This window comes from Elephas maximus, chromosome 4 (genome assembly GCF_024166365.1).
Source record: "Elephas maximus indicus isolate mEleMax1 chromosome 4, mEleMax1 primary haplotype, whole genome shotgun sequence".
Lineage (NCBI taxonomy): Eukaryota > Metazoa > Chordata > Mammalia > Proboscidea > Elephantidae > Elephas > Elephas maximus.
In genome coordinates, this window is record NC_064822.1 from 99,396,926 (window position 1) to 99,419,526 (window position 22,601).

A 22,601-nucleotide genomic window follows, 5' to 3' on the forward strand; every position below is an offset into this window, starting at 1 on the left:
AAGTGCCTTGATGCAATGACCAGACAAGATAATTCTCCTCTAGACATTTGCTTTCTCAAATCCCTGTGATTTGATAAAATGTTCCCGACAAGGTAACACTGACCTTAACTGTACTATGAAGAGAAATGGAACAGCTATAGGAGCTGGCAGGTAACCCACCACTACAGGGATCATGTTATGCCATAACCGGGACACAATTCAATCCATAACAAACCTCAATCACAGTTCCAGTGCTGGGGGCATCAAAAGTGTAACTGACACATCCCAGGAATCTATATTTTACAGCTATATAGCTCTTGGCAATCATCTGAGCTAACACCTTATTTTAAATTTGGAAAAACTGAGGCTCAGAGAACCTCAATTTTCCATTCTTCCCCACAGTCAACACAATAAATTTCAAACTTCTTATCCCGGCCTGCAAAGCCCTTCACAGTTTGGCCCTTATTTCTCTAGCTTTATATTTTATAAGAAGCCCTGGTCATGCAGTGGTTAAGCACTCAGTTGCTGAACAAAAAAAAGGGGGTTGGAATTCACCAGCCACTCCACGACAGGAAGACATGGCAGTCTGCTTCCATGAAGATTACAACCTTAGAAACCCTATGGGGAAGTTTTACTTTATCCTACAGAGTTGCTATGAGTCAGAATCGACTCGACGGCAACAGGTTTGGTTTTCGTTTTGGTTTTACATTCTATGACTGCACTTCCATCTCCCCTTTCAGTGTTCTGGCCACACTGAGCCTCTGATCATTCTTGAATGGGCCATACATGCCTTTGCATATGCTATTCTTTCTACTTGTAACTACTTCTTTCACCACCACCCCAGTAGTCTTGTAAACCAGTGAATTCATCCTTCAAGATTTTGTTTAAATGTCCTTCTTGTGAAAACTACGCTGTTGTTGTTATTGTATGCTGTCAAGCTGATTCTGACTCACAGTGGCAATATAGGATAGAGTAGAACGCCCCTATAAACTTTCCTAGATTGGCATCTTTATGGGAGAAGATCACCAGGTCTTTTCTCCCTTGGAGCAGCTGGTGGGTTCGAATCACCAATCTTTCAGTTAATAGCCAAGCACTTAACCATTGTGCCACCAGACCTCCTTGAAAACTTCTCTAATGAAGTAAAATGCTTCCTATGAAGTGCTACCTTGGAATTTTATAAATATTTCCATATAGATGTAACAATTGTACTTTTACTAATTTTTGTAAGCTTCTTTCTCCCAAATAAACTATATACATACATCTCAAGAGCAGAGATTATCTATTAGTGTTGCTTAACTATGGCTGCACATTATATTAATCTAAGATGCTTTAAAAAAAAAAAAAAAAACACTGGTTGTTGGACCAAAACCCCACTCCAAATTCTGATGTAATTGTCTGTGGTGGAACACAGGAGACATATATATATATATATATATATATATATATATATATATATATATATATATATATGTTGTTGTTAGGTGCCGTCGAGTCGGTTCCGACTCATAGCCACCCTATGCACAACAGAACGAAACACTGCCCGGTCCTGCGCCATCCTTACAATCGTTGTTATGCTTGAGCTCATCGTTGCAGCCACTGTGTCAATCCACCTCTTTGAGGGTCTTCCTCTTTTCCGCTGACCCTGTACTCTGCCAAGCATGAAATATATATACATACATACATATATATAATTATCATTTTTATACATATACATATAAGCAAATCCACTGCTGTCGAGTCCATTCTGACTCATAGCAACCCCACAGGGTTTCTGAGGCTGTAAATCTCTACAGAAGCAGACTGCCACATCTCTCTCCCACAGAGCTCCTGGCAGTTTTGAACCACTGACCTTTCAGTTAGTAGTTGATCATTTTAATCACTGCACCACCAGGGCTATATATATACTGGTTAAGAGCTCAGCTGATAACTAAAAGATAGGCAGTTCAAATCAGCCAGCCCCTTCTTGCAAACCTTACGGGGCAGTTCTACTCCATACTATAGGGTAGAGTCGGAACTGACTCGATGGCAACAGCGTTTATATATATACAAAGACCAGACAAGTTGTGGAACGACATCAAGGACATCATACATGAAGAAAGCAAGAGGTCATTAAAAAGACAGGGAAGAAAGAAAAGACCAAAATATGTCAGAAGAGACTCTGAAACTTGCTCTCGAATGTAGCTAAGCAACAGGAAGAAATGAAGTAAAAGAGTTGAACAGAAGATTTCAAAGGGCAGCTTGAGAAGACAAAGAATCACAATGAAATGTGAAAAGACCTAGAATTAGAAAGCCAAAAGGGAAGGACACACTCAGAATTACTCAAGCTGAAAGAACTGAAGAAAAAATTCAAGTCTCGAGTTTCAACATTGAAAAATTCCAATGGCAGAATATTAAATGATGCAAGAAGCATCAAAAGAAGATGGAAGGAGCAAAAAGACAAATAACCCAATTAAAAAATGGGCAAAAGATATGAACAGACACGTCACTAAAGAAGACATTCAGGTAGCTAACAGATACTTGAGGAAATGCTCACGATCATTAGCCATTAAAAAAAAAAAAAAAGCCATTAGAGAAATGCAAATCAAAACTACAATGAGATTCCACCTCACTCCAACAAGGCTGGCATTAATCCAAAAAACACAAAACCATAAATGCTGGAGAGGCTGTGGAGAGACTGGAACACTCATATACTGCTGGTGGGAATGTAAAATTGTACAACCACTTTGAAAATCAACTTAGCGCTTCCTTAAAAAACTAGAAATAGAACTACCATACGATCCAGCAATCCCACTCCTTGGAATATATCCTAGAGAAATAAGAGCCTTCACATGAACAGATATATGCACACCCATGTTCACTGCAGCACTGTTTACAATAGCAAAAAGATTGAAGCAACCAAAGTGCCCATCAATGGCTGAATGGATAAATAAATTATGGTATATTCACACAATGGAATACTACACGTCGATAAAGAACAGTGATGAATCTGTGAAATATTTTATAACATAGAGGAATCTGGAAGGCATTATGCCAAGTGAAATTAGTCAGTTGCAAAAGGACAAATATTGCATAAGACCACTATTATAAGAACTCAAGAAATAGTTTAAACAGAGAAGAAAATATTCTTTGATAGTTATAAGAGGGGGGAGGGAAGGAGAGTGGGAGAGGAGAATTCATTAATTAGATACTAGACAAGACCTCCTTTAGGTGAAGGGAAAGACAGCACACAATACAGGTGAGGTCGGCACAACTGAACTAAACCAAAAGCAAAAAAGTTTCCTGAATGAACTGAATGCTTCAAAGGCCAGTGTAGCAGGGGCAGGGGTTTGGGGGACATTGGTTTCAGGGGACATCTAAGTCAACTGGCATAATAAAATCTACTAAGAAAACATTCTGCATCCCACCTTGGAGAGAGGCGTCTGAGGTCTTAAATGCTAGCAAGTGGCCATCTAAGATGCATCAATTGGTCTCAACCCACATGGAGCAAAGGAGAATGAAGAACACCAAGGACACAAGGTAATTAGGAGCCCAAGAGACAGGAAGGGCCACATAAACCAGAGACTATATCATCCTGAGACCAGAAGAACTAAATGGTGCCCGGCTACAACCGATGACTGCCCTAACAGGGAACACAACAGAGAACCCCTGAGGGAGCAGGAGAGCAGTGGGATGCAGATCCCAAATTCTCATAAAAAGACCAGACTTAATGGTCTGACTGAGACTAGAAGGACCCTGGTGGTCATGACCCCCAGACCTTCTGTTGGCCCAGGACAGGAACCATTCCCAAACCCAGCTCTTCAAACAGGGATTGGACTGGACAATGGGTTGCAAAGAGATGCTGGTGAGGACTGAGCTTCTTGGATCAGGTGGACACTTGAGACTATGTTTGCATCTCCTGCCTGGAGGGGAGATAAGAGGGTAGAGGGGGTGAGAAGCTGACAAAATGGACTCAAAAAGAGAGAGTGGAGGGAGGGAGCAGGCTGTCTCATTAGGGGGAGAGTAATTGGGAGTATGTAGCAAGGTGTATATAAATTTTTGTGTGAGACTGACTTGATATGTAAACTTTCACTTAAAGCACAATAAAAATTTAAAAAAAAAAAAAAAAGAAGATGGAAGGAATATACAGAGTCACAGGACCAAAATGAATTGGTCGACATTTAACCATTTCAGGAGGTAGTATATGATCAAGAACCAGTGATACTGAAGGAAGAAGTCCAAGCTATACTGAAGGCATTGGTGAAAAACAAGCCTTCAGGAACTGATGGAATATCAATTGAGATGTTTCAATAAACAGATGCTGCACTGGAGGTGCTCACTTGTCTATGCCAAGAAATTTGGAAAACAGCTACCTGGACAATCAACTGGAAGAGATCCGTATTTATGCCTATTCCGAAGAAAAGTGTTCCAACGGAATGTGGAAATTATTGAACGATATCATTAGTATCACACATAAGTAACATTTTGCTGAAGATCATTCAAAAGTGGCTTCAGCAGTATTATCAAAAGGAACTGCCAGAAATTCAAGCTGGATTCAGAAGAGGACATGGAATCACGGATATCATTATTGATGTCAGGTGGATCCTGGCTGAAAGCAGAGAATGCCGGAAAGATGTTTACCTGTGCTATACTGACTGTGCAAAGGCATTCGACTCTGTGGATCATAACATTGCAAAGAATGAGAATTCCAGAACACTTAATTGTGCTCATGAGGAACCTGTACATAGATGAATAATCAGTCGATCAAACAGAACAAGGGAATACTGCATGGATTAAAGTCAGGAAAGGTGTTCATCAGCAAAATGTCCTTTCCCATACCTATTCAGTCTATATACTAAGCAAATAATCCGAGAAGCTGGACTATATGAAGAAGACCTCGCCATCAGGATTGGAGGAAGACTTATTAACAACCTGCTATATGCAGATGACACAACCTTGCTTGCTGAAAGTGAAGAGAACTTGAAGCACTTCCTGATGAAGGTCAAAGACGACAGACTTCAGTATGAATTACACCTCAACATAAAGAAAATAAAAATCCTCACAACTGGACCAATAAGCAACATCATGATAAACAGAGAAAAGACTGAATTTGTCAAGGAATTCATTTTACTTGGAGCAACAATTGACGCCCATGAAAGCAGCAGTCAAGCAATCAAAGGACGTATTGCATAGTCCAAATGTGCTGCAACAGACCTCTTTTAAGCGTTAAAAAGCAAAGTTGTCATATATATATGTATATATATATATATATTTGTTGCTGTTGTTGTTAGGGGCCGTCGAGTTTCTTCCAGTCGGTTGGTCAGGTAGTCTTCTAAATTTCTTGACATAGAAGAGTGAGCACTCCCAGCACTGTATCAGTTTGTTGAAACATCTCAGTTGGTATTCCGTCAGTTCCTGAAGGCTTGTTTTTCACCAATGCCTTCAGTATAGCTTGGACTTCTTCCTTCAGTATCACTGGTTCTTGAACATATACGACCTCCTGAAATGGTTAAATGTCGACCAATTCATTCTGGTCCAGTAACTCTGTATGTTCCTTCCATCTTCTTTTAATGCTTCCTGTGTCATTTAATATTTTGCTGTTGGAGTTCTTCAATATTGCAACTTGAGGCTTGAATTTCTTCTTCAATTCTTTCAGCTGGAGTAATTCTGAGTATGTTCTTCCCTTTTGGTTTTCTAACTCTAGGTCTTTTCACATTTCATTGTAATACTTTGTCTTCTCAAGCTGCCCTTTGAAACCTTCTGTTTAGATCTTTTACGTCATCACTTCTTCCATTTGCTTTACCTACTCTACATTCAAGAGTAAGTTTCAGAGTCTTCTCTGACAACCACTTTGGTCTTTTCTTTCCTCCCTGTCTTTTTAATGAGCTCTTGCTTTCTTCATATATGATGTCCTTCATGTCATTCCACAACTTAACTGGTCTTCTTTTGTTAGTATTCAAGGTCATACTTTGGCTCTCATGGACTTGTTCTAATTTTCTTCAGCTTAACTTGAACATGCATATAAGCAACTGATGGTCTGTTCTGCCGTTGGCCCCTGGCTTTGTTCTGTATGATATTGAGCTTTTCCATGACCTCTTCTCACAAACGTAGTCAATTTGATTCCTGTGTATTCCATCCAACAAGGTACACGTATATAGTCACAGTTTATGTTGTTGAAAAAAGGTATTTGTAGCGAAGAACTCGTTGGTCTTGCAAAATTCTATCATGTGATCTCTGGCACCGTTTCTATCACCAAGGCCATATTTTCCAACTCCTGTTCCTTCTTCCTTGTTTCCAGCTTTCACATTCCAATCACCAGTAATTATCAGCACATGCTGACTACATGTTTGATTAATTTCAGACCGTAGAAGTTGGTAAAAATCTTTAATTTCTTCATCTTTGGCATTAGTGGCTGCTGTGTAAATCTGAACAATAGTAGTATTAACTGTTCTTCCTTGTAGGCCAATGTATATTATCCCATTACTGACAGCACTGTACTGCGGGCTAGATCTTGAAATGTTATTTTTGATGATCAACACAAGGCCATTCCTCTTCAATTTGTCATTGCCAGCATAGTAGACCATAGGATTTTCCAATTCAAAATGGCCAATACCAGTTCTTTTCAGCTCTTTAATGCCTAGGATATCACCGCTAACGTATTCTATTTCATTTTTTATGATTTCCAATACATATAATATATATATAATTTTTTTTTTAATTTTCTCCATGGTGAGTCTAATGTAGGGAATCATTAAAATACTTCTGTAAAGGACCAGATAGTAAATATTTTAGGTTTTGGGTGCCCTAGGATCTCTGTCATAACTACTCAACTCTGCCGTTGTGGCATGAAAGCAGCCATAAACAATACGAATGAAGGAAGTTGGCAGCGTTCCAATAAAAACCTATAAAAGCAGGTGGTAGGCCAGATTTGGCCCACAGGGCATACTTTAATGACCCCTGGTTTAATGCCTAAAAGGGTTGAGGATTATTGAGTGTACAATAAAAAATTTAAACCACAATCTAGTGTAGAGTATCTACAACATTATAGGAATTAATAAATGCTACCGAATGAATGAATAAATACTTCAAGGCTCATTTCCGTGAGATCTAAGAATGGTTCTCAGATTTTCTGACTTCTAGTGTAACAGTCTTTTCAGGATACCACACTACTTCTAAATGTTTGTACTGGTCTACAAGGAAAATATCACATTCAATTATAGCCTAAAAATCAAACTGCAAGCCCTCTAGGGGAATTTGATGAAAACTCAATTACTTCTAGGATCTTAAGATCATAATAGAAGTCAGGTGGAATTATTAATGTGCTCAGCTGGATCAATGAGCTTTAACCCAGCCCCTCAGAGACGGTTATGCAGAGAGTTGAAAGCTATTTGAAAAGCCAGAGCAGGAGTCGCTTAGGTTTAAGCTTGTAAACTGGAGGGGTGGACATCAAGAAGTCCATGTGCACAAATGGATAAAGAATTTACCCTTGGGAATGAAAGACCCAGGAATATAGAACACAACTCAGTGACAACACCTTGGTCTCAGAGAGAAGAATCACACTGAGTGCAATATGGCATCACCTCAAAACAAGAATAGTTCCAGTTAAGAGACCATGATTCATCATAGAGGCAGAGAATCAACTTCAGTGCCTGGGGCAGGACTATGAGTCCCAACTGGAGCAAGTGTTGATTCCTGCAGGTACTGTAGCACTCTCCAAAGATAAAACATTATCCTATTGAAGCCTCCCCCAGCAGGAATATCAATCAAACGTGACAAATCAAACTCATAAGCACATGTGAAACACTCCAGATCCTTCCCAAAATACTTTAAGGATGGGAATGTTTACAGCATTAAAAGCCTATGGGAGAAAGTAGAGAAAGGAGTCAGTGAATTAGGGTTATTTCTGTTAATAGGACCCTATTTACAGCTGCAAGTGAGTGTTTAATTGGTTTATAAAGATAAATAGAGATAATTTCTGTAACAAGGGTTAAGTTGCCCTTCTATAATACTATCTTTTAACGTTAATTGTTGGGTCTACGTCCCAGGTGGTTGGGGGGACATTAACCTGTCCAATTTTTTTGTATATGTTTCCCTTTTAAACTATCATACTGTCAGAAAAAATTCAATGAAAGGTTGTAAAGCAAAATCAAGGAGGCTATTTAATGTGAAAAACCTTTTAGAAATTTGAATGCTTTGCATGATATAAACTATTGGTTTCATGACTAAGAGATATAGAAGGTCAGGCTTATTTTTTGGAGCAGTGTTATAAGGGAGAAAGAAGTAAAACACCAAAACATATCATTGTAATGCTGTATACCTAATTGCCACTTGCTTTTTCTGATTTCTCATGCCCTATCTTCTGAGGAAGAAGTCCCCAAAGATCTTCATTTTCATACTAAAACTGCAAGGCTATATAAATGTCATTTCCATTTACAGTGCTGATACTCAAAGGCACAAAAAATGGCATGACTAAAAAGTAATCTAGTGGAAAATCATGTTCAGATTTAGTCCAGTGTTTATTTTAGTTCCAAATCCCAATTCAGAAATTTAATGACTTAAATTCTTACGATTCAATTCAACTCTCTACACATTTATTGAATGTCTTCCATGTACAAGACTCTTTCCTAGATTCTTGGTCAGATATCAATGGATGGCCCTAAGGGGTAGAACTAAAACCACAGAGGGATACCAGGGGAAAGAGTTTGCCTCAATATATCTTTCTAGTAAGCAGAAAGAGCTGCACAAAGTTGGAAAAAGCTGCCACAGAAGATCTTAGCTTACTGCCAAATGGAAGCATTCAAACATGAGCTAGGCACATTGTAGAGATTCAAGTAAAGGGTGCATAGCTGGGCCAAGTAGCCTTTAACGTCCCTTTCAAATTTGGTACAAAGAAAGTTACTATCCTAAGAGGGCTTACAATCCAAAAAATAATAATATCATCATAATAATCAATTATCATCATCATCATCACGCCTTAATGTTTTAAGCAAGCATTCCATTACTGCATTTTAAAGAGCAGTTATCTCTAAGAGAGCTTCATGGTTCCTTGAAAACAGACTATTACATGGTCAAATAAGTGTCAAGATCACTATATTACCATAGCTCCCCCTACTTTCCTCCTTAAAACCAACAGTATACATTAGCAAATTACAAGCTCTCAGATATTTAGTCATATTTTTAAGCCTTCATTTGTTTATTCATGTATTCAACAAGTATATAATGGGCATGCATTATGCTCCAAGTATTGTATTAGGCAACAAAGATAAATTCTAGCTGGAGAAAATGACACATAACAATCATAATGTTATCAAGCCACACCTAATATAACAAAAACATACACAATTTGCGTTGAATTGGGAGCAACTAACATTAAAAAAATAAAACGAAACACAATGTCTGCTTGTTCTAAGAAGCTTTTAATACAGAACCATTTGAGAATTTCTAGGTTCTAGAAATATAAATAATTTCATAACTCTGCCCTCTCTCCAACTTGATAATGAAATTAAGAAGCCAGGACAGAGTTACATGAATAACAGTATGAGGTAGTATATGCTAAGTGCCAAAAAATAACACTACAAGGACTGGTGTTCAAAGGAAGGTTGATGACTAGGAGTAGAGGCAACCTAGGAAAATTTGATGGCATGGCAGGGCTTAAAGCGGATTTTGAAGAAAACATAGGATTAAAGTGAATGACCTGCACAAAGGTGGAAGGAGCTGCCACAGAAAGGAGTTTCAAACGTTGTTGCTGGGTGCTATTGAGTTGATTCTGACTTACTGTGACCCCATGTGACAGAGCAGAACTGCTGCGTAGGGTTATCTTGGCTAATAGAGATACTCAAAGATGAAGGGGAATACTGGAGATATTCAAGGCTAGGATGGGCAGCATGGGCAGCAGAAGCATGAAACGTTGATGAACAATAAATAATCCATTTGACTGAAGTTTGTACAGGAAAAAAAGGAAATATAGTTATGGGATAAGGGACATTATGTGACTGCACTAAAAGTCCAACAAATAAGAGGAAGTCACCTTCTTTGCTGTGATATAAAGACATTAAAACATTTGGAAGGAGAGAATAGGGAGGTGGCACAGAAAAATAAATTTCAGGGGAGGTGGTAAAGGTGTGCAATTGAGGTAATGGTACTTTTATGAATTAATGAAGGTATGAGCCTTGTTGATGTTGTTCTTAGGTGCTGTCAGGTTGGTTCCAACTCATAGTGACCCTATGTACAAGAGAATGAAATACTGCCCAGTCCTGCACTATCTTCACAGCCGATGCTATGTTTGAGCCCATTGTTATAGCCACTGTTTCATTCCACCTTGTTGAGGGTATTCCTCTTTTTCACTGACTCTCTACTTTACCAAGCACGATGTTCTTCTCCAGGGACCGAGCCTCCTGATAACATGTCCAAAGTACGTGAGATGAAGTCTTGGTATCCTCATTTCTAAGGAGCATTCTGGCTGTACTTCTTCCAAGGCAGATCTATTCATTCTTCTGGCAGCCCATTGTGGTTATTAAATCTAAAGTAATCTCCTAGCCCCAGTAACTTCATTCTGCTACACCTTTATTGTTTTCTTTATATTACTTATCAATATCCGAAGGTATCCTATTAAAGTTGTTTATTAATATGTCTGCTGTCTATCTATTTCCATTGGAATATGAGATTCAGGAAGGTAGAGACCTTGTCCAGAAAAATGGCTGACCCTCATTAATTATCTGTTCAATGAATCAATGAATCCCTTCAAGGCCTTTCATCTTGAAGGAGAAAAGGGACAATACCCTCATTCACACTGGTCTGACCTGGAGCTCAACTCGGCAGAGTGAACCCACTGTCTTTCCAGCATGATGCCCATGCATTTACTTAGACATAGCCTATGTAAATGAACAACAAACATGAGCCATCATGGTGACGCAATCTTGTAGAGTAGAAGAACACTGATGTGGGGATAAGGAAGCCTGGGTTCTAGCCTTGGCCCTACTACAAACCTGACAGGCATTTCATCTCTCTGGGCCTTAGTTTTACCACCTATAAAACAAAGGCTGGATGTTTTCTAGGTCATTACCAGCCCAAGGTCACAGTAAGCCTTGGTGGTACAGTGGTTAAGAACTTGGCTGAATCTACCAGCACTCCTTGGAAACCCTGTGGGACAGTTCTACTCTGTCCTACAGGGTCAACATGAGTTCGAATCGACTCGATGGCAATAGGTTTTTTTGTTGTTGTTGTTCCCAGCCATCAAAAGTCCCTGAGTGATGCAAATGGTTAAGGTATTTGGCTGCTAACTGAAAGGCTAGATATTTGATTACACCCAGAGGTGCCTCAGAAGAAAGGTCTGGTGATCTACTTCCAAAAAATTAGTCATCAAAAACCCTCCGGAACACAGTTCTACTCTGACACTCACAGGGTGGCCATGAGTCAGAACTGACTCTACGGCAACTGGTTTTTACAATCCTCAAACTTTACAATCCTAACAAAGAGAATGCAAGATGCAGAGGGCTGCAGTGGAGAAGCTGATTCTCCAGGACTTTGTTCACAGTCACGTTCCACTAAACTTAAAAAGCAGAAGTAAACTGTGTTTCTTGAACTTGAACTTGAACAACGTCTCTTGCCCCAGGATAATTCAAGCTCGTCTATTTTAGAAGCAGGAATTTATAAATTCCCTTTTATCCTATCTGAAAGCTGAGGCAATCTTTGTAATTATTCAGAATCGTAGATTTTTAGGTCTGAAAGATCCTTTAGAAATCACCTAACTTAACCCCAGCCATTTACAATTGAAGAAAAGGAGGCACAAGAATCCAGGGACAAATTAAAAAGGTGGTAGGAATCAAATCATGCTTTCATAAGCCACATTAAAATATTTGGACTTCATTCTTTCTATGTGAACTGAGAAACATTTTATGAAGGGATTAATTTACTCAGATCTGTGTTTTTGGAAGATCCCTCTAGTGTCCATTTACACAGTTAATCAGTGGCAGTCATACCTGGAACAATGTTTCCAGACTCCCGGTCCCAAATTAATGTTCCGTTTGGCTCAGGGACTTGTCTCCAGACTGACCTTTGAGGTAGTGGGCACTCAGGCATAAGGTTCCCTATCTTGCGTGCTCTGCCACATCCCAGAGCTACCCTCACCTTAGAACCTTGGGTAGCAGGGATATTTCTAAGCCTACAGCATTTATCCCAATTTTACCCTGTAAGAGAATTATATTAGCATATTAATGAACACTTTCTTTAATGCCTTCTTGCTTAGCCAATAAAACCTCAAAGTCATGCAGCTCAGTTGCATAGACTACACATACTGAAGAATAACACAGATCAGTATGGGTTATTGTTAAGTACTGGCCCACCAGCTGTGAAAAACTGGCTGGGTAAAGTTGGCAAAGAGATCAATAACTTAATTTACATACCAAGAAAAAGGCTAAGTTCTGAGAAATATAATTCTGAAAAGAGATTTGAGAGTAACATTTGGGAAGATAAGAGTATTTTTTTAAAAAATTAAAAATTTTCAAGTATAAATAGGCTGCTCAGTGAAAAATCGGTAAAGCATAAATTAAAATGCCATTTACAAATAAGCTAACAAAGGAATTGCCAGCAATCATATGTTTTAAAAGCAATGGTATTACAGAGTTTGTTTCCCAAATATTATTAATTTTTATTTATTAAAAACTATATCCATCATACACTACTGAAACATGGTTTTTTGACATCTCAAAATAAGGGTCATAAGTTTCCTTTATTTTTTTTAATTTCATTGATTACAAATTGTACTCTACATTCTTTAAGAAAAGTGAAAGCTCTAGCATTGCATCAATTTTCTTGCTACTCTTAATACAATTATTCCTAGTTTGGGGACTCCTAAATTGAAATAAAAAAATATGGAGACATGCAGTAGGAAAATTGGAGACAGGATTGAGTTTGGGTCACAAAATAGTATTTATGGTATTAAGGAAAAAACATAAGCATGAATAGCTCAGCCATGAAATTACTACTTATTGAATTCTTACTGTGCCCAAAGTACTAAGTTAGATACCAACGGCATAACTTTTAATAAGGCGGGTGCTGTATCTGTCCTTGCAGAACTTGTCTCTCTGGAAAGGGAGATGAATAATAGTAATACAATGTCATGGCAGTTTAATAAGGATAGGACCAAAGTGATGGCTCCTAATCTCATCTTGCAGGTAAGTCAAACTTCTAGGAAGACAAGCTTCTAGGATGACAGCTGAACACAGTACTATAGGAGAAGTAGAGCTAGCCAGGTGTGATGGGAAAAGAGAGAGCGTTTCAAACAAGGGAACTATATGCAATTGCTGGGAATTGAGAGATCCGATACACTCAAAGAATAGCAAAATGTTCAGCTGGGCTAATGAAGTAAGTAGGGGCTCTTTATGTAGAGGTCTTGCAAATCATACAAGAGTTTGACATTATCCTAGGATCAGTGGGAATCATCGAAGTTTCTTTAATGAATTTTTTAATATGTCATATGTGCACATGGTATAATATTTAATAGATACAATACAGTGTACAGTGAAAGTAAGTTGAACTTCAGCCACTCAGTTCCCTGAACCTAATCCCTGAGATAACCACTGGTACCAATTTCTTGTGCAACTTTCCAGAGACAGTCTATGCGTATGTAAACTCATCTATTTTTCTTTATAGGTGTGTATGTGTTTCCCCAAGAGTGATCACCAGAAGTATATGATAATATGAGTTGCTAGGCACATGTTTTTTTAATTTCAGGGTAGAAGATGGACTAGAAAGAAGCAAAACTGGAAGCTAAGAGGAAACTCACTTACTACCTTGGGTTCCTATGTTTGTGACAATATAATCTAGTTCAATAAGGAAGGAATATGGTAGAATCAGGAGCTAAATTTGATTGCACTCTGGGACGGACTGGATGCCTGATAAGAGAGGGAAGTTCTCAAGGATAGTATCTTCATTTCTTACCTGAACAACTGAGTGAATTTGTAGTGTGTGAAACTGAAGGAACACATTTGCGTTACAAAGGAGTATGGTTTTAGACATGTTGAGACCTGATAGTGCAATGGTTAAGAGCTATGGCTGCTAACCAAAAGGTTGGCAATGTGAATCCACCAACTGCTCCTTGGAAACCCTATGGGGCAGTTCTACCCTGTCTATAGGGTCACTATGAGTCAGAATCAACTCGACAGCCACGGGCTTGCTTTGTTTTGTTTTGATATGACATATCCAGGAACCTGGTTGCTCAGTGGTTAAGCATTCAGCTGCTAACCGAAATGTTGGCAGTTCAAACCCACCAGCTGCTCTGCGGGAGAAAGATGCGGTGGTCTGTTTCTGTGAAGATTTATGGCCCTGGAAACCCTACGAAGCAGTTCTATTCTGTCCTATGGGATTGCTATGAGTCAGAATCAACTTGACAGCAGTGGGTTTTGGTTTATGACATATTCAGTAGAAGTGTCATAAGCCATTTAGATATGTAGGTCTATAGCTCAGGAGAGAGGATTTGGATGGAGATAAAGATTTGGAAGTCATAAGCAGAGAGGGTAATTAAAGTCATAGCGCTAGACAAGATCACTTAAGAAGAGAGTGCAGAATGGAGAGAAAAAAATTAAAATGGAGCTCTGATGAACTTGAACATTTAAGAGGCAAGTAAAGAAAGGAGACTGGGAAAAGTTGCTCAGAGGGGTAGCAGGAAAATAACGATCAAAATGGCCACCCATTACTTCTTGAGCACACAATTTACATTTAGGGGAGTTCCTACCTTCCCAAGATAAAAATCACATTCAATTTTTCAGCATCCTTAGCAGCTAGTATATAGGTCTGTGACCTAGGACATCAGCTCAGGGGTACTAATGCTGAAATTCAATTCAGAAGAGAACTTGATGACTAAGGAAGCAAGTATAGTGGAGGAGATATCCAGCGTTCAGGATGGTTAACAGTGGCATAGATTCTGGAGTGCAGTCCTGGGTGTTATCAGTGAAAAATGTGCGATATTTGTATGAGTTGTGGTGTTAACACCAAGAAGCAGAGGTCTGGGATTTATGCCCAGGTGTGATAGGTGTTGTCTTGGCTGAATATCACCTAAACCTGTTCTTCAGCCCTCCCAGAGATACTGTGAGGCTCTTTCAATACGTTCCTTTTGTACTTAAACTGCCAGCAGGGATTCTATTGTTTGCAACTCAGTGCCATGATCCATATAGTGAAGAGTCATGAAGACAAGGTAAATAAGTATTCAAGGAGAAGTGATCAATAGAATTAATTGCTGCCTAGAGGTCAAGTAAGACACTGACTGAAAGGTGTTCATTTGATTTCTCAATATGGAAGATATCATTGACCTAGGTGAGAACAGTTTGGAAGGGATATGGGAAAGAATCTAGATTTAAGTAGTTCGAATGTGTAAAACATGAAAAAATGGGTGCACTGAGTGTATGCTGTTAAGAAAGAGACGAGCATATTCAAATGTTGATGGGAAGGAGCAAACAGAGATAAAGAGGTTGAAATTAGCTGAGATGAGGGGCTGGAGAAAGGTTCCTCTGAAGGCAGAAAGAAATGAGATTCAGTAACCAGGTGGACTCATTACTCCTAGAAGGAGGGGTATCTATTCGAGGGAGACAAGGGAGAAGGAAGAAAGGATGGGGTGAAGCATGTGGGTTTATATAGTGAGAGTAGGTCTGGGATAAAGTCAGAGGTTCTGCATTTCTAACGAACTCCCAGGTGATGGTCCATATTGCTGGTTTGCTTCTCCCATGGACCACATGGACATTGTATACTAAGGTCTTAGAAAACAACTGCCAAAGGGTATAAAATAGAACTACTTATTTTATCAAAGCATAAAATCATCATGACCCTCGTTTTATCTGTATCTGGAAAAAGGGCATAAATCTTAAATGTTGCCTCTACTAGAAAGTAGTCAGATTTCTGAGAATAGGGGCTTAGACTGCTTTGCTTATGACCAACACCCACTATATGCCTAGCACATAGTACATGCTTGACAAATATTGTGAATGAATGAATATTGAACAGACTCTCTGTATGAAATCTGATGATAGAATTCAATCATAAATCAAAAATCCCAAGAATAATTTCTCGATTCATCCCAGAGAGAAGAAAGCAGTGGTTTTTAACTCTATTTAACACACAGATGTATCACTAAATGATAACTGAATTTATTCTTTTTTATAAAGCTTCCAAAGAAATCATGAACTCCAATGGACTTAAATATGAGTTTTTACAGAGAAGTGCACCCTTGAGAGGAAAAACATCAGCTGAGCACATAAAGTCACCCAACGATACTGTGTTGTTTCAAAAGGAGTACATGGGCAGCACTGAATGCTGCCTCTACGTCCTCTGTATGAGAAACCATGCCTTAGAAGAAATTCAGAAAATTTTCATCATTATTAGGTTTGATTTTAAAATATAAAAGTTCTCCCTTCACATCAAAGGAGAACCTGGCTTCAAAGCAAAAAAATGCCCTTTTCCTCTAATTTGAATACCTTAATGGTGTTCAAGTTTACAAATTAATGGAAATTACTTTTGGGTCAGAGAAAGCTGAAGTTAAGTGTTACAGAGAGTAAATGATAAATGAGCCCAGAAGAGCTGCTAATGCAAGTTCAAATTTAGCTATGTCACACTGGGAGAGATTTTCAGAACTTCTGCACCAAAACTCAATTGGAGGAGGAATGATCCTCATGGAAAAAAAAAAAAAAAAATCCATTATGTCCTCAACATTGTAAATATGTAAAATACATGTTCCCCAAAGCCTAAAAATGCTTTAATATTACCATATATTAATTCTGAAATCTGTCTCATGTGGCAACTTTTTCACTGGCTTTGATGAATAGGCGATCCCATTAAAAGGCCAATTCATATTCAGAAACAACAGAAACGCTTTTCCTCTTCTTGCTTGTTTGTTCTTCACGTGTAACCTTAGATTTTTTTTTAATTTAAGAAACTCTACCATAACACACCATACCAAAAAAAAAGTGCATTATTAGCCACAGTCTGGAAAGTCACAGTGTCTGCTAGAATTCCTTAATTAATCCCATAGGACTCGGTCCTCTGGTTATTTATACCTGCTCTGTTAGCAGGCTTCCCATTAAATGCCAGTGGAGACTTGTGTGCTGGGTTTGCAATTGGAGAATCAAGCTCCATCCTACTTATTTCCCTTTATAGCTCTGGAAGCAACTCTGTGGGGCTATCACTCTTCTTGTTCTTAAAAGGAAACCTCTCAGATTGCCTCTATATTCCATAGTTAATGATATAATGTTATGTAGATACTAGCTATGCCAGGAATTTATCACTAAGTGAATTAGGTGTGAGGTAGTAAGCAGCTGTGATAAAGAAAAAAAAACAACAACAACAAAAAAATCCTTTGCCGCCCAATCGATTCCAACTCATAGCGGCCCTATATAGGACAGAGTAGAACTGTCCCATACGGTTTCCAGGGATCCCGTGGTGGACTGGAATTGCTGACTTCTTGGTTAGCAGCTGTAGCTCTTAACCACTACACTACCAGTGTTTCCAATAAAGAGAGAGAGAAAGGAAGGAGGGAAAAAGAAAGGAAGAGAGAGAGAAAAAGTTTGTTTTCCTATTGTCTTCTTGCGTGGGTTACTTCTATGTCCCAGCTTATTATAGTTTCTCTAATGCCAATGAACTGCTATCTGGATAGACTACAGATTTGTTTCCTTTTCAGAAACATTCAAACTTTAAAGCCAGTTAGCTGCTAAAAAAAAAAAAAAAAGAAAGAAAGAATGTCTTTCTAAAGAAAAATCTATATACTAGTGCTACTTACAAAAATAAGAATTAGGTTATATATCTAATAAGTAAGTTAAAAGTGGTGAAAAGAAACAAAATGTGGAGATGGGTGACACGAATTTGAACTCTGGATTAACTATTTTTGTCTGAGTAGGGGATTTTGGACAGGTCATATGATTTCCAAACTCTTCAGTTTTCACATCTATATAACAAAAGATTATAAATAATGCTTGCATCATAGGACTGCTGGATAAAATAAGGTGATACATGTGAAAAGCATTTTAAACACCTCCAAAGAACCATATGGTTATTGGTAGTTGGTGGTATTTTTTATTACAGCCCCATTTGACAAACAGAGAAAGAAGAATACAAAATAGAAAAGAATAGAGCACTTTTCATGAAACGTTATGCTCACATTACTTTCTATGTGGACTAGAATCCCCTGAAATGCAGAACAAGAAAGGAGGTAAAAGAGGAATCATTAGCCAAAGAATAGCACTAAAAAGACAGGAACAGGATTGGAGGATACAGCGTTTCTTTTGATACAAAGGGTGAAATAAAGAAGAAACTAGAAAGACGCTGAACTTCATGTCTAAATATAATAATTTATTTTTGAGGATATGACTGTGTCTAACACATAAACCCATTGCCATTGACTTGATTCCAATGCAGAGTTGCTAAACCAACGTTTATTAAGGTTCTGCTATCTAGGCTCAACTAGCATTTATTAAGCACTTTCTCAAGTTTTTTTTTCTCAAGTTCCTGGGTGGAGAGAATGGTTAAAGTACTCTGCTTCTAACAGAAAGGTTGGAAGTTTGAGTCCACTCAGAGGTGACTCAGATCAAAGGCCTGATGATCTACTGCAGAAAAAATCAACCATTAAAAGCCCTGTGGAGCACAGCTCTACTCTGACACACATGGGATCTCCTCGAATCAGAATCGATGGTAACGGTTTGGTTCAATTTTTAGACATGCTAGACATTTGATGTTCAAATGTGTCGGCTTGCGAATTATAGACAGAATTCAAATCTTAGGTAAAAATTTGAAGTCTTCAGTAACAGCAATGGTGGTGATAGTAAAACTTTTGGGACTTGCGGTCCTTTTAGTATGCATGTCATTTATCAGTACACATATAATTTAAACAAATAACGACTGTTATGAGTTGACAAATTCCTCTCTTACACTATGCAAAACAAGTTTTTAAGCCCAATACATATGCATTTGATACATCTGAATCTCCTTTCAGCTATAAAAATCATTATGACTTTTGTGCATTAGACTTCTTGTGCACAATATAAATACAACTAAATAAGCTCAATGCTTATCCTGAATAATTCTTTAGTGATGAGGTGGCCTAACAGTGCCCATCTGTTCAGCATATCTAAACACTTCAAACCATCAATCGACAGATATTTCTTAAGCTCTACATTGTCTCTATTTTAAAAGAATTCAAGGAAAATAAACAGAATCTATGATCATAATACATTTATATGGGAAAATACACATGAATCTGAAACAGTAAACAATATACAATAAAATAGTCTACAACTGGACAACTGAATATAAACTGGTACACAATAATGTGCTAGTTTTTCCGTCAGATAAAAAATTTTAAAAAGATTTGAGAAATTAAATCTATGTGTGCTGAATTCATCAGGGAAATCTTCAAAGAGAAGATAAAAATCAAGCAGAGTCCAGAAGGATGATTAAATAGTGGCTAGTTGGACCAAAAAGCAAAAAGAATTTCTGCCAGATGAACCATAATGAGTAAAGGAAGTGATGAAGATAGCTGAGGGACACCTGCAGGACTGAAGGAAGAGTTTCTTTTTGAGGAAATACATGGGCCAAGCAACAGAGGACCTCCAACCCTAAGCAAAGAAGTGCCAGCTTGATGGGATAAGCAACAAGAAGTCACTGTGGGCTCTCAAGTAGAAGAAATGGTGTTTTGTGGACGTTTATCTGGATAATGCATCCTGGTTGGGGAGAAGGTGGGAGAGGAATTAGAGACAGAATGACTAAATGGAAGATAACAAAGTATCTGGTAGTAGGAGTAGGAATAAAGGGGAATGAATGAATCCAGGATAAAATGGTCTATCAACAAGATATTTTGTACAGTTGGGGGGGGTTCAGATTATACCAAATGGTTTCCCATATTCTTATTAATTTTAAGGAACTGTCTCACAAACTCACTGTAGAATTTATTAAGAAGGTATCAATTATCAATTACCAACTTAAGTAATTGTGTGTGATATGCAATTATATAAATGATTCACTTGTGTAGGACTCTTGCCCTATTCTTAGCACAATGTCAAAGGTTTAGACGGCAGAAGTGCCAGTGATTTTAAGGGGTTTGGAAATCAGGAAAAATCTTCACCATAATGAGCACTGCTGAGTCAACACAGCTGTAATCCTGGCAACTATTATGCACTGAGGAGAGAAACTTACCAAATGAATGCCTTCCTAAGACACTACCTAAAATGGGATACCAAGCTGGCCCTAACATAATACTGAAAAATGGACTGTCAAGAAGGAAGACAGAGGCAAAATATCAAAAGCTCCCATAATTTTCAGTTTAAAGTGTAGACAGAACCATTCTGAAAACACTCTGAAAAGCATGATACACAACCTAATTTTTGACAACTTTTGTAGATTACAAGTATGGACAAAAGACAAAATCTAAGGGGAAACATACAGTTCACAGAAAAACTTAAAATAGGCCAAGGTCCTTTAAGGTATTTTAGAAGGCCCTGGTGGCAAAGTGGTTAAGTGTTTGTCTGCTAACCAAAAGGTCAGCAGTTTGACTCCACCAGCCGTTCCCTAGAAACCCTGTGGGACAGTCCTACTCTGTCCTATAGGGTCACTATGAGTCAGAATTGACTTGATGGCAATGGATTTTTTTAATGGGTTTATATATAAAAGCTGGACAAGCCATTCATTCATAAAATTCTAACACTAAACCACATTTGTAAAAATCTAAGAAACTGCAAAATTCATTCAAGAACAAGAACCTATCATTTGCATGGCTGAGATACTGATGGAGAGGTGGTCTTGGAGACCAGAACATAAAAGGGAAACATCTGGAAGAATTTTTCTCTCTTCATCAGATCCATTTTTTTTTTCCTTATGCAACCTTCAGTCTACTTCAAACTAGCTTTTGCCCCCACCATTGTACCAAACTCACCATTTCTGATGTCTTGTGTTATCCATGAGGTTACATGCAAAGTACATCTTTCTGTCTTCATCTTTTATTGATCTCTCAGAAGCATTCTACTATCTTCTTGAAATCCTCTCATTCCCTTAGTTTCTGCGACAACACACTACCTTCTCTTCTCTTTCCTCCTACATTGCAGCCATGCCCATGCCTCTGCTGTCTCTCACCAAATCATTCTTTTCTATAAAATGTTCAAATGGAGTTTTTCAGAACTCCCTATGTAATCTCTTCCACTCCAATTATCTTTGCTACCATATATATGTCAAAGAATCCCAAATTTTGTCTAACAAACTTCTCTGAAGTCCACATCCAAGTATATTCAATTGGCCACTCAACTTAGACGTCTCATGGGCACTACAAACACCCAGCATCATGATTTTTCCACTTAATCTGTTCCTTAAGTAAACAGCACCAACATCTGCCAATTTTCTGGCCAGAAATCTGGGAATCAACCTTGAAACCTCTGTTATCCTCATCGACTATAATCAATTGATCATCAGGTCTGGCTAGTTTTACCTCATAAATGCTTTCAAATGTGTTCAAATATCCATTTCCATTTTTTAGTGCAAGCTACCACTGTCTCTCACCCATTGATTTCACTGTACCCAGTCTTAACCCCTATTCATCCTGCAGCTGAAGTGATTTTTTTTTAAACACAAATATGATCATGCCATTTCACTACTTAAAACCTTTCATTGGCTCCCCCACGCTCGTTGCTTGAAACTCTTAATCTTTAACTGCCCTTCAAGGCTCAGATTCCCGTCATCCGCCTCATCCTGCAAATCTCCCCTGTTCTCTGTCCTACAGCTGCTGGCTTTCCTTCAGTTCTTACGAAGTGCTTCTTTCTACCTCAAGACTTTAAGACATGCTGATTCTTCCACCTAGAAGATTCCCTTCCTTCCCACACTAACTTCTATGCCAAGCTGATTCTTATTTACCTTTCAGATTTCAGAATAAAACTCTTCTTCAAGCAAAATATTCTCTGACCTCATTACCCAGCACCAGACTAGATCAAGCCTCCCTATTACCCTACTGCTCTTTCAGGGTACTTGCCATATTTGTAATTAATTGCTCTCTGGTGTAATGATCTATTTATTATCTTTCTTGCCGGAGAAAATATAACTCACGTATATCTTATTTACTGCTTCAACCTTAGCTTCTAGGCTTGCACAAAGTAGGTACTCAATAATATTTGTCAAATTAATAAATTAACTCCAACACTTACCAGTGATACATTAACCCTGATCAAGCAAACAGTAGTACAAATCGATAGTCTCAATTATAGTCATAACATTAAAACAACATCACAGTTTTAATACAAGTAAAATTTATGTCACAAACTATCACTTCCTTATTTTTATATGTATGGCAAATGTAATTTCTTAGAGACTCAGAACTCTGTAAGACCTGAGGCTGATATCTAACATGTACAACTGAATGAAAACAATAAAAGAGTTGCTTCTAAGAAGTAAAAAATCTTTATAGTTACCACAGTGCCAGAATAAAAAGGAAAACCAAATGCGATAATATAAGCATACTATAAAACCTTTGTAACATGGAATGAATTAACAAAAGGTAAAATAATACTAAACCACTTGCTATTGAGTTGATTCTAACTCACAAAGACCTAATATTGGAGTCCCTGGGTGGTGCAAGGGGTTCCTGGTTGATGAAAACTGTTAACATGCTCAGCTGATAACCAAAACATTGG

The 22,601-nt window shown here is 38.2% G+C and overlaps 1 protein-coding gene across 4 annotated transcripts in view; it reads right to left on the minus strand.

Annotated features, from left to right (window-relative positions):
* The window catches only part of NELL2 (neural EGFL like 2), a 485,920-nt gene that overhangs the window by 182,672 nt on the left and 280,647 nt on the right, over nt 1-22,601 (minus strand). The gene's annotated exons all lie outside the window — the stretch shown is intronic.